This window comes from Triplophysa dalaica, chromosome 19, assembly GCF_015846415.1.
Source record: "Triplophysa dalaica isolate WHDGS20190420 chromosome 19, ASM1584641v1, whole genome shotgun sequence".
NCBI classification, from domain to species: domain Eukaryota; kingdom Metazoa; phylum Chordata; class Actinopteri; order Cypriniformes; family Nemacheilidae; genus Triplophysa; species Triplophysa dalaica.
Window position 1 is genome coordinate 7373654 of NC_079560.1, and position 15409 is coordinate 7389062.

Genomic DNA, 15409 nt, shown 5'->3' on the forward strand with positions numbered 1-15409 from the left:
GATTATGCCTCTCTTCTTAGCCTGCCCATAAATCATTCTCCCAAAGTGAAATTAACAGTTACTCGAGCGCATTAATAATCTGCGTCAGGCATAGGAGAAATTCAGCAACTGGAACCACCCGTCCCAGCCAATGGTGAAAACATCATTTTGTTTATGAAATATAAACATTCCACGGTGGGGTTCCTCCGCAGATTCCTCCCCCCTCCGTGTGTGACAGGGAAAAATGATGGTGTGGTGTGTGCCAGATGAGCAGTCACCCAGACACAGTGTGTAAAGCCATACAGCTTGATCTTACTCCAGATGGGTTCGTGGTGGTTTTCTACTACGCTGGCTTTACTGCAAACATATACTCTACATATAATCTTAGATTGGTTTTTGATACGATAGAAGAAAATGCATGAAGAAGCATGTCGCTGTTAAATGGGGTTGATTATTTTTTAGGCCTTTTTGTTCATGCACAATATAGGGTTGCTTTTTCTTCTGCAGATGTGACTCACATGCAGTTAAAGTGCAAAATTATGTGAATGATCTTGTGTTTTTATGGCCAAACTTTTTATGATCATAGCGGTCAGAGTGTCATTATTATCAGGGTCAGTGTATAACATTTTACCAGGATATAGATCCATTAAAGAAATCCCAAATTAACATAATATTGATATGCAGCTAAATGGATGGGGATCACTTATGTTGCATGATACACGTGCTGGGTGCTGAAAGATGTCATACAAATTTTAGCCTCCTCCGAGGCTGTAAGCGATAGCCCAGCAGGACTGTTATGGCACCTCGGGCAGCAGATATTGAGATATGTCGAGCAATTGTGATGATTACCTGAGTGAAAGCACAGGCAATGAGTGATATATGAAGACCACTTAAAGCCTTTGTGTCTTGTACATTGCATCTTTGAGAGATTAGAAGTGTGACATTAAAATGGAAATCACTTCACTCGGGCATGACAAGGGACACTGCGTGACCCTCGACATCCCAGGGAGATGGGCAGCTCACAGAATGATCCTTCTGGGAGAGAGGAAGTCATGTAGCGCTCCACGGGGACAGGGCAAATGGAAGGGGATAGGGAGGTGAGAAGAAAAGATTTTCTTGAGGGGTATGATCGAACAAATCAGTAGTTCATCCTTCTGTTTCCTGAAAACAGAATGTAGATCATTTTATAATGATTTTAATATTTTATGTTCAGCGATATTGAGACTATTATGCCAACAGCATGCAATATTGTTTGTTAAAAATGTTATGCTTTTCACAGTATGGCTATAATTCAGTTTTTTTATTTATGTATTAATTTAAGAATTCATAATTTAGTCTGTATGCAATAAAATGCCAGAGATATCAAATGAGTATTGTTTGTCTGGTCATGTGACCTCAACATTGGCTTTTGTTAATAGTTTTGACCACGTCTTCACATTTTATTCAAGAGAGAACAAGATACACATAATACACAGATGTAGCCTAACTAATAACGTTGTAACTTTAAAAGTATTTAGTAATATCAGGTCCAGAAATTATTTCGTGAGTTGAGATGTGAAAAATCCTAAATCCGAGTTGTCTAGAAAGCATTATGCTGCCTTCACGTGCTCTCGGAAATTCGACAATCAGTTACGTCTGGATTTTGTATTTAGCAACATTAAAACACTAATGTTACTAATGATTTAATGGCATTAAAACATTGCAAATAGGCCTATCTGCTAACATGAAAAGAGCACCGTTTCATATATTATTTCCGGCTTGAGGTGGGAATTATCGAATTTCCGAGAGCAGATGAAGGCATCAAGTCAGGTGTTTCCGGAAGAGACGAAACATTAGCGGTTTAGCGCGAGAAGTTCGGGCTTTTGTTGCAAGGAGGTAAGTTTGCAAGTTTTTAACTTATATAATGTCAGTAGGCCTCTTTGTTGGTATTAGTGACCGGATATCTGAATCTGAGTACCATTAATGGCTTTTATTGGACTTCTGAATTACATACCAAACGTAAATATGGGAGGAGCTTATTCGTCAATCAAACTATATATTTTACACGTTTTGGGTTGGAACCGCAGGTGTTTGGCGTTTGTTTAATTTAACTTCATTGACATTTTCCGGCATGTCTCCGTCTAATATGAACCAATATATTATATTTTTTAAATTCTAAATAAACTCTCCTTCAAATAATGTTTTGAGGCACGAGCTTCGTAACGCACGCACGCACGCACGCACGCAAGCCACGCCAAAACCTTTTCCAGTTTATATTCCAGATATTGATCACTGCCATAATGTAATAATTAATTTCAGCAGCTGACAGGAATGAATCTCCTTTCATTTCACCAGAACCAGAAATATATGTATGTTTGCAATTTTAATAAATCAAATATCATGAGGAGACTTGGACAGCATGATATCACCAAGCTCATCTAGCTTCATATGAAAAACATTCATTTTAACTCTGCAGCAAATGAGATGGGTCCCTCTTGACACCATGCCGGTCTCTTTATCCCAAAGCCATGACTTCTTACACTGTTCTGGGAGCTAAACTGTGCCCAATACTAATTTCAGTTTGAAGAATGAATGAGGAACAAGTGTATTGTCAGAAGTATATCAGATGTCGTAGTGGCCATAAAAGAGACAGGCAGAGAGAGAGAGATGTGAAGCATATATACAGGGCGGAGGAAATACAGAAAATGAAGAAATAGGTCTGGGGCAAAGAAATTCCCTGAGCTGCTCTGATATCTCTTACATCTGTCAAAGTGAGCGGCACGTGGCGGCACGCCTGGTTCTCACCAACGACCCGACACCACTATCTATAATTAATTACATCATTTACATTAGACTATTGACTAAATAAATACATAAATCACGGGGCCCCGAGTCAATAGATGCAGACATATTTAATCATGTTCTAAATAATGATCACTGTTCCCATAATGCAATAATTATTTTCAGCAGCTGACTGGAATTAATCTTCTGTCACTATGCCATCCGAGAGACAGAAAGAGAGCGAGAGGCCATGAGCGATGATAAATACTGCCTCATTTGCGAGGCTGTTGTTTGAATGACAGCAATGACCAAGCGGAGGCTGAAAATCCTGGCTTGTCTCTTTATGTGGAGTGACAGGTGAAAAGCCCCTGTCTAAAAATGCACTGGATATTCGCTGTTTTGTTTATCAGCTGCCGAGTGCCGAATGAAAGAGGTGTAACATGTATTGCCTGTCCCTCCACCTTTTCATCTGCTGTTTAAATGGGCCAGGGGATTGGAGAGTGAAGTTTATTCCACCCATTCTCCCCGACAGTGGAACCATTTATAGCAGCGCATGGAGGAGACAGCGCTTTGAGTCACTGGAGACACTACTTCAAATCAGGTCTTGAGATGGCTGCCTGTTTAGGTCACATTTAGCAATTTTGTTGCTACTTGAAAGGCTGCACTTGTCTGTTGCCTCTTTATTTTAAAGACCCTTGAAAGTAAGAGTTTTGTGGAACTGAATTTGTGTAGGATAGTTTTGATATTAACTTTATTATAAATAATACACTTTTGGGACAATTTGCCAATTTTTCCCTCTTCAAGTAATGGAACTAAAATATTAGTGACTCATCCTGCACTGTTTGGATTTTTGTCCAATCGGATGACTAGGCTCTCACAAGACTTATTTATGATATTGGACCATTCATATTTTCACGTTTGATTAAAATATACATAACTGGTTATTTTTGGGGGTCTTTAAAAGATTTTGCGAGGCAAAACATTTATTGGTCTGGACGTTTGTGGTTTTACTGAACATTCGCTTTCCGTTTTATGTTTGTGAGGTCATGCTAGCAGAATATAAATTGCAGGAAATGGAGATTTATGTCGCTTCACAACTCTCTTTGTTGGAGTAAAAATAAAGCCTATTAAATGAGACATTTTTTTCTTGACAGGACCAAAGCTCCTGGGAATCCCATTTCCAAACAATCAGATGGTCAGGTGATGTTCTCCTGGCCTAAAATTCATTAGGGTCAAAGGTTAATGACTTTGTGTTTACCACCTAACCTGTTCTTTGATAAAGTGATCCTGTGTCCTCCAGGGTTTTTCCAACATTATAATGACATCCAGTGTAGCAACAGGATGCATGGAATGTGGTGTTGCACAAGGTTTTTTACAGACAGCGAGCAACCAAGTTGGATGGTGAGAACCACCAATATTTATTCATGATAAAGAGACGGCATTGGTGTGTTGGCACAGGCTACTTCATTTACATGCTGTTATAGACTGTTTGCCCCTGCCTGGGCACTCTGTCCATCACCAAATAGATGAACTTGTCTCTTTTGTTTCCTTCCCTTGTCATCTGGCTTTTGTTCAGCGGCAATGCCTTAGACTTTGTGTTGTACCTTATTTATTTAGCAGAAGCTAACATTTAATACCCTTATTTTTATGTATTCTACATTGTTTATATACAGTATAAGATATTATTTTATTTTATCAAACGATTAATGGTTATGATGATATCACACTTAACCAATTTAGATTCTTAGACCATGTAAGTAATACTTCTATATATTTAATTATAATAATAACAAGATTTGCCTTTCTTGAAGGAAATACCAGTGCAAATGTTTAAGGTAAGATTAGATTTAATGCCTTGGTTTTGTATATTGTGGGGTAATCTACACAAAGTTTGTTTCTAATTGTCGAGAGCAGATTTTTTCTTCTTTCATTTCTGTTCCTTGTGAGTTATGTGGGAACTGGCCATTCCTCGCCACCTGGGTAATATATGTGTGGTGTGTGTGTGATGTGTGTGTATATGTTGTGGCCTGAGGGTCTAATATCCAGCACTCAATCACTGGTGTTAAGAGGGAGGAGGGTTAGAGATAAGGCCAGCAGAGACTCATACCTCCACGCTCCAAACGTATCGACCAGGAGATTCTTAAACGACAGCAACTGCAGTGCCTCTCACAGCAAGATGTTTGGTATCAGCTCCTCGCCCACAATACTCATTCATCAAAAATCATCCATTAGCCAACTAAAGCGCTCAGACATTTTTGAGAGCAGTTTGTTTCTTCCTCATACTTTGGTTATTACATGGAGCCGTTTTTAAATTGATCATGGAGTTCTTTTACCTACCTAGGTAAATATGGTTAAAAACAACCTGATTGCGAGTAACACCTGCGACAGTTAACACAGGAAATAACATGGACACAAAGCATCTCAGTAAATCTTTTGATAATCTAAACATAAGCCTGCCCAGTTTTGCGACGCTTTAACATGCGCATCGGTGATGAAGTACGTTTTACTTACACCTCGAACACGTGGTTCGCGTTTTCGGCTTAAATTTATTGCCATTTAAACATGACAAAAAGGCCGTAAAGGTGGTCATTACAATAATCCATCATGCCTAGAACTGCTGCTATCCAGCCGTGCTAAATTCAATCTAGCAAGGGTCAACACATCGCTTTTTTTCTTTTCCACATGGCTGAGTGCTGGCTTTTCTAAACTGTCATCAGTTTACCTTTGTCAACAAAAGGGCACGAAGGCAAATTAAAAACAGAGAGTAGAGAAAACAACCTGGATTAAACATTAGCTGCTTTGAATACCTTTGGTTTTAGTCTCAACTGGGTGAAATTTGCTAAAAACCACGTTGAAAATTTGGGGTTTAAAATCTCTACGTTTCAGGATGTTGGAACATTGTAAAGAAACTATCCTATAAATAATTAATAAATATTTAAATGTACGCACATGCCAATTCAGATATTCAGAAATTCAATCTAACATTTAAAATTTTGCATTTTTATTCAATTTATGCCAATAATATAATTGAAAAAAAATTATATAAAAATGCAATTTCACACAAATATATTAATTAAAAGTTTATTTTTTAGCCGGGTAATTTTACAAACTGTACAAACAAACAAAAAAATCCTTCAGCCAGTGCATTGTCATTTAAGCACAAGCACTGAGCAAATTGCATCCAAATCTTTTCAGAGCTGATGTTGATATGGATTACGCATTCTGATATATAGTGATTTCTGCTTGCCTCAAATGTCCCCAAAGCCTAATCAACCCACAGGAGGAGTAAATCAGTAGATCTCAACCCTTTGCCTCATTGATCACCCTCCTTGTGAAGCCCACCCAGTTCTCCGTTTTGCTGTCAATGTAGATCCTCACGCTATGCCACGAGAGAAGGCAGCCCGTGAACAGGCTCTTATTTTGTATGTTTGTACTGAACAAGTATTGATCTTTGTGCAATGGCTTGACACAAGCAGGCCATGCTGCACAGTTGATCTCGAGCATAACCATGCTATATCTAATTCTGGTCTAGTCTTTCTACAGACTCTCTGTCTCTCTCTTTTTCACAAATTGCATGATTTTCCTTTACCTCTGGTTTCATGCAATCCGAATGGACTTTCTGCTTTATTCTGGTTTTTGTCATGGTCAACCTGTGCAGATCTGTTTGCAGTGGTGGTGGGGAAAATAGACAAATGATTTAAGAATCTATGACTGAGCTCAACACTGAGAGGTCACTGTTTGAAAATATGCAAAAATAATGAAGTTCTTATTTATTTGAACATTGTCATACAAGCAATGTTGACATATGTCTAATTATCTTGCCTATGTGTCAGCCAAATAATGATCAGTTCAATAAAGAATCCATAGAACAATCCAATGAAAACCATTGAAACCACTAACTTTAGATGTGCTAAAATAAATGAACAAGAAGTAAAAAGACTGTGTTCTGTTTGGCTTAAACAGAGATGTGTGGCTTGGCTGTGATCAAACATTGTATAGAAGAAAGAGCTCAAACCAGAGAGAAAGCACTGTTGACTCACAGCTGTTTAAATACATCAGTGTCGTTTCTCATTTAGTTACACTATGTCTAAACGTTCACCCAGTGCTGTCAAGAACTGAGATCATAATCGCAAGACTTTCTGTCATATTTAATGAGCAAATTCATATACAGTACATTTTATTTAAAAATGATTAGCAGTCATTACAGATAGAGATGCACCAATATATCGGCCAATAATCTATATATCCTGTCAATCAAAATAAATTTGTGCTCTGAAAACATCACTAGTTTGATGTTCAATTGTCATTAAATTAATTAATAACATTCAGAAAGTTAAGAAATATGAATTTAAATTCAGAATTGGTATCAGCAGATATCACCCTGAATTATTAGGCATCTGTAAAGAAATTTAGTTTTGGTGCATCTCTAATTGCTGCTGTCAGTGGAGGAGGCAAGTCATATCAAAGCCTCAACAGACCAAAATGAATGATAATTATTAATATTATGTTTCATTTATTTTATTATATAGATTTTTTTTTTATTAACATTACCAGCATTTACCATTACATTCAATATTTTGTCACAGTTTTTTTAAACCTTTTTTGAATGTGTGGACAAAATTGATTAGGTCATTATTCTTTATAGTCTCGCATTACTAATAGTTCTAACATGCTGAGGTAATGTTGTTGGTTTGAACGGGCACATATCCATCAGCATGGCAGCGGTGAGATCTTCCCCGATGTGCTTTGCATGTCAGACCAGATGCAGAGGTGCTGTGAGTAAACTCAATTTAATGTGCTCCCTAGTATTTGAAATACATAAATATGTCAAGTAAAGGGCCCTTAATAGACCTGTTTGGACCAGCGATTGCAGCAGTATTGTTTCCTACTGATTAGGACAAAAACATACCCCAAGGACCTCCCATTCCTCTGCCATTTAATCAGCATTAGCTTCCTTTTGCTTTCCGTTTAATCTGCTTTCAGCCCAGGTACTTTGAATAAATCAATAGGAATACATGATTGTCTAATGATTTTCGGAGGCCATCCCTTCGACCACTGCCGCATGATTTAGAATGACTAATTCCACTTTTTAACATTGATCCCGGCCCACGGAGGACATGTATCCTTGCTGAAGAGGGATCCGAGGGGGTTGGAGCTCTGTGATCACATTGAAATAAAGGAAGAAATGTAATTGTATAGTTAATCTGGACTAGATGGGCATGGAAAGAAATCTGTTACGTTACATTATTTATTGTTGCCCTCTTGAAACCATTTTTCAGAACAGCATTACAATTAAAGAGCCTTTTTACCTGCAGTGATTCAATCCTTTCAATGCTGAGAACGTCAATTGATGATTTCACTTAAGTGTGTAATTTTGCTCCTCTGCTTGTTAAAGCAAACAGAAGCGTGTCTCTTGTTGATGGACACCATAATCAGAAGGGAAGCTGATTAATTACAGAGAATCCTCATCCTAGAGGTGTCTCATTAGCTTTCTGCTGCCCTTTAAGAGCAGTCAGCCTCCAAAATCTTTTCTCCTAATGGAAGTGTTAAAATCTGCTCTTTGCATTTCTATAACAAATTTGTTTATTATCTTGACAATGGCAAGAAATACTTTGATAAACACTTACGCTTAAAATTGCTTTATGTTTGGGATGAAACAACATTTTAATTTTGGCTGATATCTGATCATTATTTACGATGGAAGGCAATATATGATATACTGGCTGATAAACAGTCTCTCGAAGGCAAAAAGTGGACAAGCTTTTATTTTAAAACAGTGACTACCAAAAACAACGTAACATTTAGTTATCTTTTTTTCTGAGCATCATCTACCACACTAGTTAAAGATTCTTTCACTTTTAAACTTTTCTGGTATAATGTTGATTTAATAACAAATCATAGATGTGCAGTAGGTGTTCCACTGCAACCCAGAAAATTGTTCTCAATAGACACAAGTGTATTGTCTCAAGTCAGAAATCATTCAACCAGAAATATATCGGCCTGATGTTTTATCATTAAAAATATGATAAAAATAAACACGAGTCACATGACTGTTTATTTGTGTTCATATAAACTTGATTAAGCTTACACTATCTGGCTATACGTATATACTGCACTGCTATCTTATAGATAAACTATAAAAATTCATGACCTGACTCTCTGGAGTGTGTCTGTGATTATTTGGATGATTGTCGCTTCCGCAACAAGAAGAATTTAGTTAGTAGGTTTTTATTCAGTTGTTCGTTATATGTATTCTAACGCTTTTCAAACACCAAATTTGTTATAATCCAGATGGGACTATTAAAAAAGGCATTTACTCAATTTGCGCAGCTGAGATTTATTATAAAAACTCAACAGTTAGAAATAGATTGTATGTGCTACTGCTATATTCAGATTTGTGCAAGAACAACACATTTCTGTGAATACACTCAAATACTAATTAAACAATTAAAGCATCAAATCAAATTAATGTAAGGAACAAATAAAACAGGAAAACCATTTCATTGTCTTTTGGCATATCTTCCACAACCCTTTCAACCCAGTAGATCCTTGTGTAATCCGTCTCTTTGCATTTCCTAAATGGCTAAAGAGCAAACTAGTTAAAAGTCACTTCCACTGACCCAGCCCCCATCACCCCAAGCATGGCTTCTCCCTTTTCAACAACACTACAGTTGTTTACCAAGAGGCTAAACAAAGTAAGTCACCGATGTCAGATTATGGGAAATAATTGTGGTCAAATTAAAGGCAGGAGTCAGTATACAAAGGGCAGCCCACTGCAAGCCAAATATGGCCAGCATCCAGTTTTTCTCTGAACCAGTGACAGTTTGTTTTTTTAAGTGTTAGTGGTTTTGTGCCGCTGTCTATACGTACAAACCATGAACTTCACGGTAGACATAATGCTTTAGCAGCTTTGGACAGGGATAGACTCGGATTGTCCTGAACAAAAACAGCTATGAATCTTAAATTGCAATGAAATGAAATGCCTTTCTTGGCCATTGGTTTTTAATCAAAATTACCTTGTAATTGGTGTGTTTGATGAGATTAGCTGGAATAAAATCAACCCTCATTCCCTTACTTAACAGGATTAAGCAGAATGAAAAGCATCTTGGGAAAAGGGTTGGTTCTAAAGACCCGGGATGAAATATGGACGAAAATGCAATTTTAAGTGAACAAGTAAATTATCAAAAAAAAGGAAACTTGTTGGGAATGCAAATCATCCTCTATCTCATTTCATGCTAATAAAATAATAGCAAAGCATTTCAATGTATTCTTGTCTTGTTACAGGCAGGCTAAGAGCTTCTAAATCCCGACCATTTACCAAATTAAACTAATTTTAAGTGCTTCCAAAAGGCACATCTGTAGGCTGACGTGGGTCCAAGCCTTTGAGAGCGGGCTTTCGCTCGGCATTCTACATCCCATTGATCCCTGAATAGTCATGCCTGTCAGGCATCCATATCAACCATTATCATTCTAATTTTACTGCCTTTCTTGGTCCCTAATCTAATTTGCAATGATGCCTGAGTATTTCGCAAGGCCACAGCACTTTCTTCAGAATTTCAACAAGGGCATTAAAGCCCCTCAATTTACATTAATGAAGTGCACATTTAATTAAGGAGGAAAAGAAGGGGAATGGAGGGTTCTTGAAGATCAGCAGTGACTTGAGTATGATCGGGTTTGCAGGAGAGGAGGACGAGTTTCCTCTTTGGTGGACCACCGAAAAACTTTTGTCAAACAGACATCGCTGTTAAAACACTGGTTTCACTATTGGAAGTCATGTGTTGCCATAAAAATAGTATTTGTGCAATATATTATTAAACCTTTGACATTTATTTTTATTTTTCATGTCTGATCATAACATTTTCAATTTTATCTCTAATAAGAAACTCGCAATACTTATTATTTACTTTGTATGTAGAAATACAGCAGACTAATACAAGTGTATTAGGGTCATTTTCAATATAGCAAATATGTTATTGTTAAACAAACTTCTTTATCAGTAATGTTTAGAATTGTCTTGTGATGATACGTCTCAAAAACTTTGTCTACTTGTATTGTCTTCTTTAGAAAGTTTGGAAGAGCATTAATGCAAAGGATGCCAACAACAACCTTTCCTCCGTCTCTTTCTCAAGCACAGATATATCTGACTGGGTCTCTGTCCTTTTCACTGTCTGTGTTTGGAGGTTTAGCAGGAATAGGGGAGGTTGGCCAACAGTGGTGACCCAGGCCAGTCCGAAAGGAGAAGGCCAGATTCTGTTTGGGTGGCACAGACAAAACATGTTTTCAGAGGGAGTCTCGGTCGCTGTGGAGTGACAGCAAGAGGGGGCGGAGTGGGTCCCAGTGAAACAATCCCTCTACTTTAATGTGAAAAGGCAAAGTTATAAATTCATCTATTTGCTCTTTTCTGACCCTGCCTTTCACCAAATCCCCTGCTGGGATGGCTGAGTCAGACACAATACATTAGCCTGTCACAATATTGAGAAAAATTGAATCCAGGAAGAAAGACCACCAGATGCTTCATTGTCTTTGCAGTTTCCACATAATTAGCTGGGAAGAAAAGTAAGCGGTCTGGTTGCAGTGCGGTCTGAATGAACTTGAGGACGGCTACACAGCCCGTTGTATGATCCATTCTGTCCGGCCGGGCAACAGAGCCTCCCATTTCACCCAGTTCCTTTTCCTTCCTCTCCTCCTCCTGTTCTGCAGGCTTGTCCCTTCCCTCAACATGGCAGCGCAAAGTTTAACTGTGCGTGACAGATGGCCGTGAAATTGGTTAACACACAGCACACCAGGCTGTCTTAAGACAATTCAGCTGGCCCACACTGACAAGCGGTGTAGCTGAACAGATTAGGAGAATCAATCCGTTAACACCTCATGGCATTAAGTTGGGCTCGCCACTCAAGGAACGCTCCTCGGGCAGTTTGTAAAAGTGCTTCATTTGTCATTATTTAAAATCCAATGCGGGGTACAATCAAAGAGGCATTAGACTGGGTTGATGGTGCATAAGTACCTTTTCATATGCCACAGAAAAGTCACTTAATTTTCACTATGAGCAGCGGAATATAGTGTAACTGTAAACGATACATAATTAACCAGTTGCAAATGTAAGGTTAATAACTAGAGATGTGGTGATGTACATCGTAGTTCACCCAAAAATATAATTTGCTCACCTTCATATTGTTTCAAACCTGTTTTTTAGATAATTTTACTATGCTAAACTCTTGTTAGAATGTTGTGGTCATCTTTACTCTCCTTTCTTTGAGTTTGGACAGTAATTTTACTTTTTACAAAGACATGGGTGGATACATGAGGACAGGATTTACATTTTGGGGCGAACTATTCCTAGTAGGATTAAATCTTGGAAGTAAATTACCCTTAAGCATGGCACTACACCCAGGTTAGCCCCTCCTAATAAGGGTATTAAATTGCTGCTGTCCCACTGAAAATATTTTGTATTATTTGTTTTTACTGTAAATCATTATTAGGAGGCTCCCTTCTTGGTGGTCACTGGGTTTTGCAAATAACTTACAAAAAAACTCATTTTTTTAAAGGGCTTGACAGCTTTGACAAAACATTTGATTTATATTATAAGTCAAAACGACAACAGAGGTTTCAAGGGTTAAAGGTTTTACCCACAATTATTCAAATACATCTAATGTGTTGCGTGTATAAGTTTCAGACCACATAACAAAATTTCTTTAGGTTTACTACAAAATAACTGCAGTAGTCATCTGAACTACTTTGCTATGCTTAGAACGCAAAACAAGAACATTTTCCACCACCATCCACATCCATTATTCCAAACTATCCTAATACCAACAAATCTCGCTCACTCAATCTTTGATGTACTGTGTGCTTCCTTTGTTGCTCTTTTGCAATTCATTTGAAATTAAACTCTTGTTTCCCCTATAAGCTTCAACAGCCCTAGATCCTTTACAAAAGCAAAAAGCAGGAAGGCCAAGGAAGTTAAGAGAAAAAGGGCCACCTTCAGTCTATGTGTGCACGAATCGTAGAGATCCATTAAATCTATTTCACCAGCTTTCCTGGTACTCCATACATAAGCACCCAGGCTAAATTCCCCCCATAGTGATTCAGTGAAAGGGAGCATGGATGAATAGCGCACTTTATTGGAGCATGCCATGAGTGGTCAAACAGCAGTGGCAGGCCCATTCTTCGGCCCTTCAGCCCATTATTAAAAAGGGCTTTATGGAGGCTTGTAAAAGTGTTCTCTCCTCAGGGGGCCTGCATAATAAAAGTTGAAGTCAAATTAAAGCACCGCGAAGCAAAGGACTGTGGGTGGGCTCCAAGAAGCGCGGCGATGGTCCATTCCCACCACTAGTGGCACGACCCCGGTCGGGCACTTTTATGCGGCTGACAGCTTCATGATAGACGCGAACACAGAATCGTACATGGCATGAAATTGGCCACAAAAGCTGACTGATCGGATGAACAATTCCCAAGCAGGATGTGATCACAGAATAGCCTGGAGCACAGTCTGCTTTACCTGGAGAAGGATGCATTTAGGAATCGTATGAGGTTGAGAGAGGGAGGAAAAGAAAGAAAGGCAAAAGGAGAAAGAGAATGGCAAATGAGATGGTGATGAGAGCGGCCAGAGGCGGGGCCTATCTGTCGGAGGGATGGTTTTTAAACAGGGTGCAAATGCCTGGTTTTGTAGCAAAGTCAATGAATAAATCAAGGCTTGGTAACAGTACAGCCATAATGGCTTGTGGAGGTTTTGAATATGTTAAAAAGGCCTTTCAGGGGAGAATGTAGGACTGGTCCTTTGCAGCTGTAACACTTTACAGACAATGACCACTCAACAGATGGGAGTCTTAGTGAAAAAAGAGCTCAGTGTTCCTTAGCTAAGGAGAATTCCGCCCCCAAATCCCCTCAACCATCCCACCGATTTGCCTGTCTGCCCCTGCAGGTGTCCTGTGGCACAATAACAATGCAGTAAAATGAGAAAGTTGGTTTTCTTGGTATGAAGAATTTTTTTTTATTTCTGCCAAAAAAGAAGACACGGTACAAAGGGAATAAAAATTTGTTGGGTCATTAACTTGTAAACAGGCTACATGATTGTTGTTGACGGTATTTAAAAATGTTTTTAAAGAAACATTTCTATCATAAATTTCTTGACCTCAAGTTGTTCCAAGCCTGTATAAGTTTCTTTGTTCTGTCAAACACAAAGTAATATATATCATTTTGTCTTCAACAGAACCACATAAAATTTCCTACAATGGTATGTCCCAGAAACCTCAGTTGCTAACATTCTATATTTATTTTGTGTTCATCCATACAAAGAAATTTATACTGTACATGCTGGGAACAACTTTAGGGTGGGATTGAACAACCTCAGATTTTATTTAAGTCGACTATTATAGTCGATGATGTTATTAGTAGATAAAGAGGTAGGGAATGTTTTGCAACAAGAGTTGATGGAAGTGGGCAGTAAGACACTTTGTGTGGAGGCTGCGGGAGAATGGCGGGACTCCCACAAAATTGTCTCTAAATATATAGTATCTAAAAACTAATAAACGGTTGTTCATCTTTTGCACAAGAGCAACAACAACTAACTAAAATAAAACCATTTTAAAGCGCTAGGCCGGTGGTGGCGGAGCTATGCAGTTAAAGAGCAGCAGGTGGATCTCTACAGCAGCCTAACCTTACTTCAGATCAGAAGCCTGTATATAGAGCAAATTAACAGATGTTGTGTAGCAAATGTGTAGAGTTTGTTTGTGAAGGCCTATGACTTTAGAACAACGTCAATACATTTATTAGCCTAATGCAGCAGGTTGCAAGGTTTTGCAGCGTCAGAACAAATTGTGAATGTTGCGGACGAAAACGGGTCACGTTGTGAATGATGCTTCCGGAAGCAGGACAAGATAACACATATTATTGCCGGGAGTGTGACAGAATCCCACTGAAGCGAGTGGGAATGACATTCGTCCAGTTAGCCTCTTCTTAAAGGTACAGTGTCATAATTACATGACCCGCGACTAGTCGACATCAAGCTTTAAATGTCGCGTCAGAGTATTAGTGTCGACTAGATTGTGCAACCCCTTATTCAAGACAGAATATTTATTTTTGGGTGAACTATCCCTTTAAGTATACAATCAGTGTAGTCATGTATAGCTCAGCTAGTAGAGCATAGATCTACAAATGAATAATTTTTTTGTAGATTGAATGCAAGTAATATGTGTAGCTGTAGGTTTCTGTAGATATATCAGTCAAATGCAAAATTGTAAATGTAAACACAAATGTCTAATCTACCACAAGATCAGAGTCGAAAAAACATGTGCATGCCATATTTTAAGTGATTTGGTTCAGAGGGATTCTGATAGAATTAAACCTCCTCACTTCCTGCCTATTGAGACTCCCAAAGTGCTTTTCTGACTTGCTTGATGCAGGGATTCTGTGCAGACTATTCATTTAGAAATGACTTTTTCATCTCTCAACATGGAATTATCATTCAGATATGCATAAAATGTGTAAATCTTATAGTCTTGATACCACGTAAAAGCTGATCTCAGGTGTTGAGGGCTTACACTTCAGTAATTTATTTATTGCTCTTCCTGAGGTTGATTTAATTCCCAAAGTTCTCACAAATGTTCCGATACTTTCCGCAATCCATGTTTTAACTGTTTTTTGTCTGAGGAATATTAATGTGTACGGGCAC

At 38.3% G+C, this 15409-nt stretch overlaps 1 long non-coding RNA gene across 1 annotated transcript in view; it reads left to right on the forward strand.

Moving 5' to 3' along the window:
• Positions 1 to 1773: 1773 nt before the first annotated feature.
• The window catches only part of LOC130408489 (uncharacterized), a 75583-nt gene continuing 61947 nt past the window's right edge, over positions 1774 to 15409 (forward strand). The window contains exon 1 of the long non-coding RNA XR_008904757.1: positions 1774 to 1854. This is a non-coding gene — a long non-coding RNA (uncharacterized LOC130408489). The remainder of the gene's footprint in view (positions 1855 to 15409) is intronic.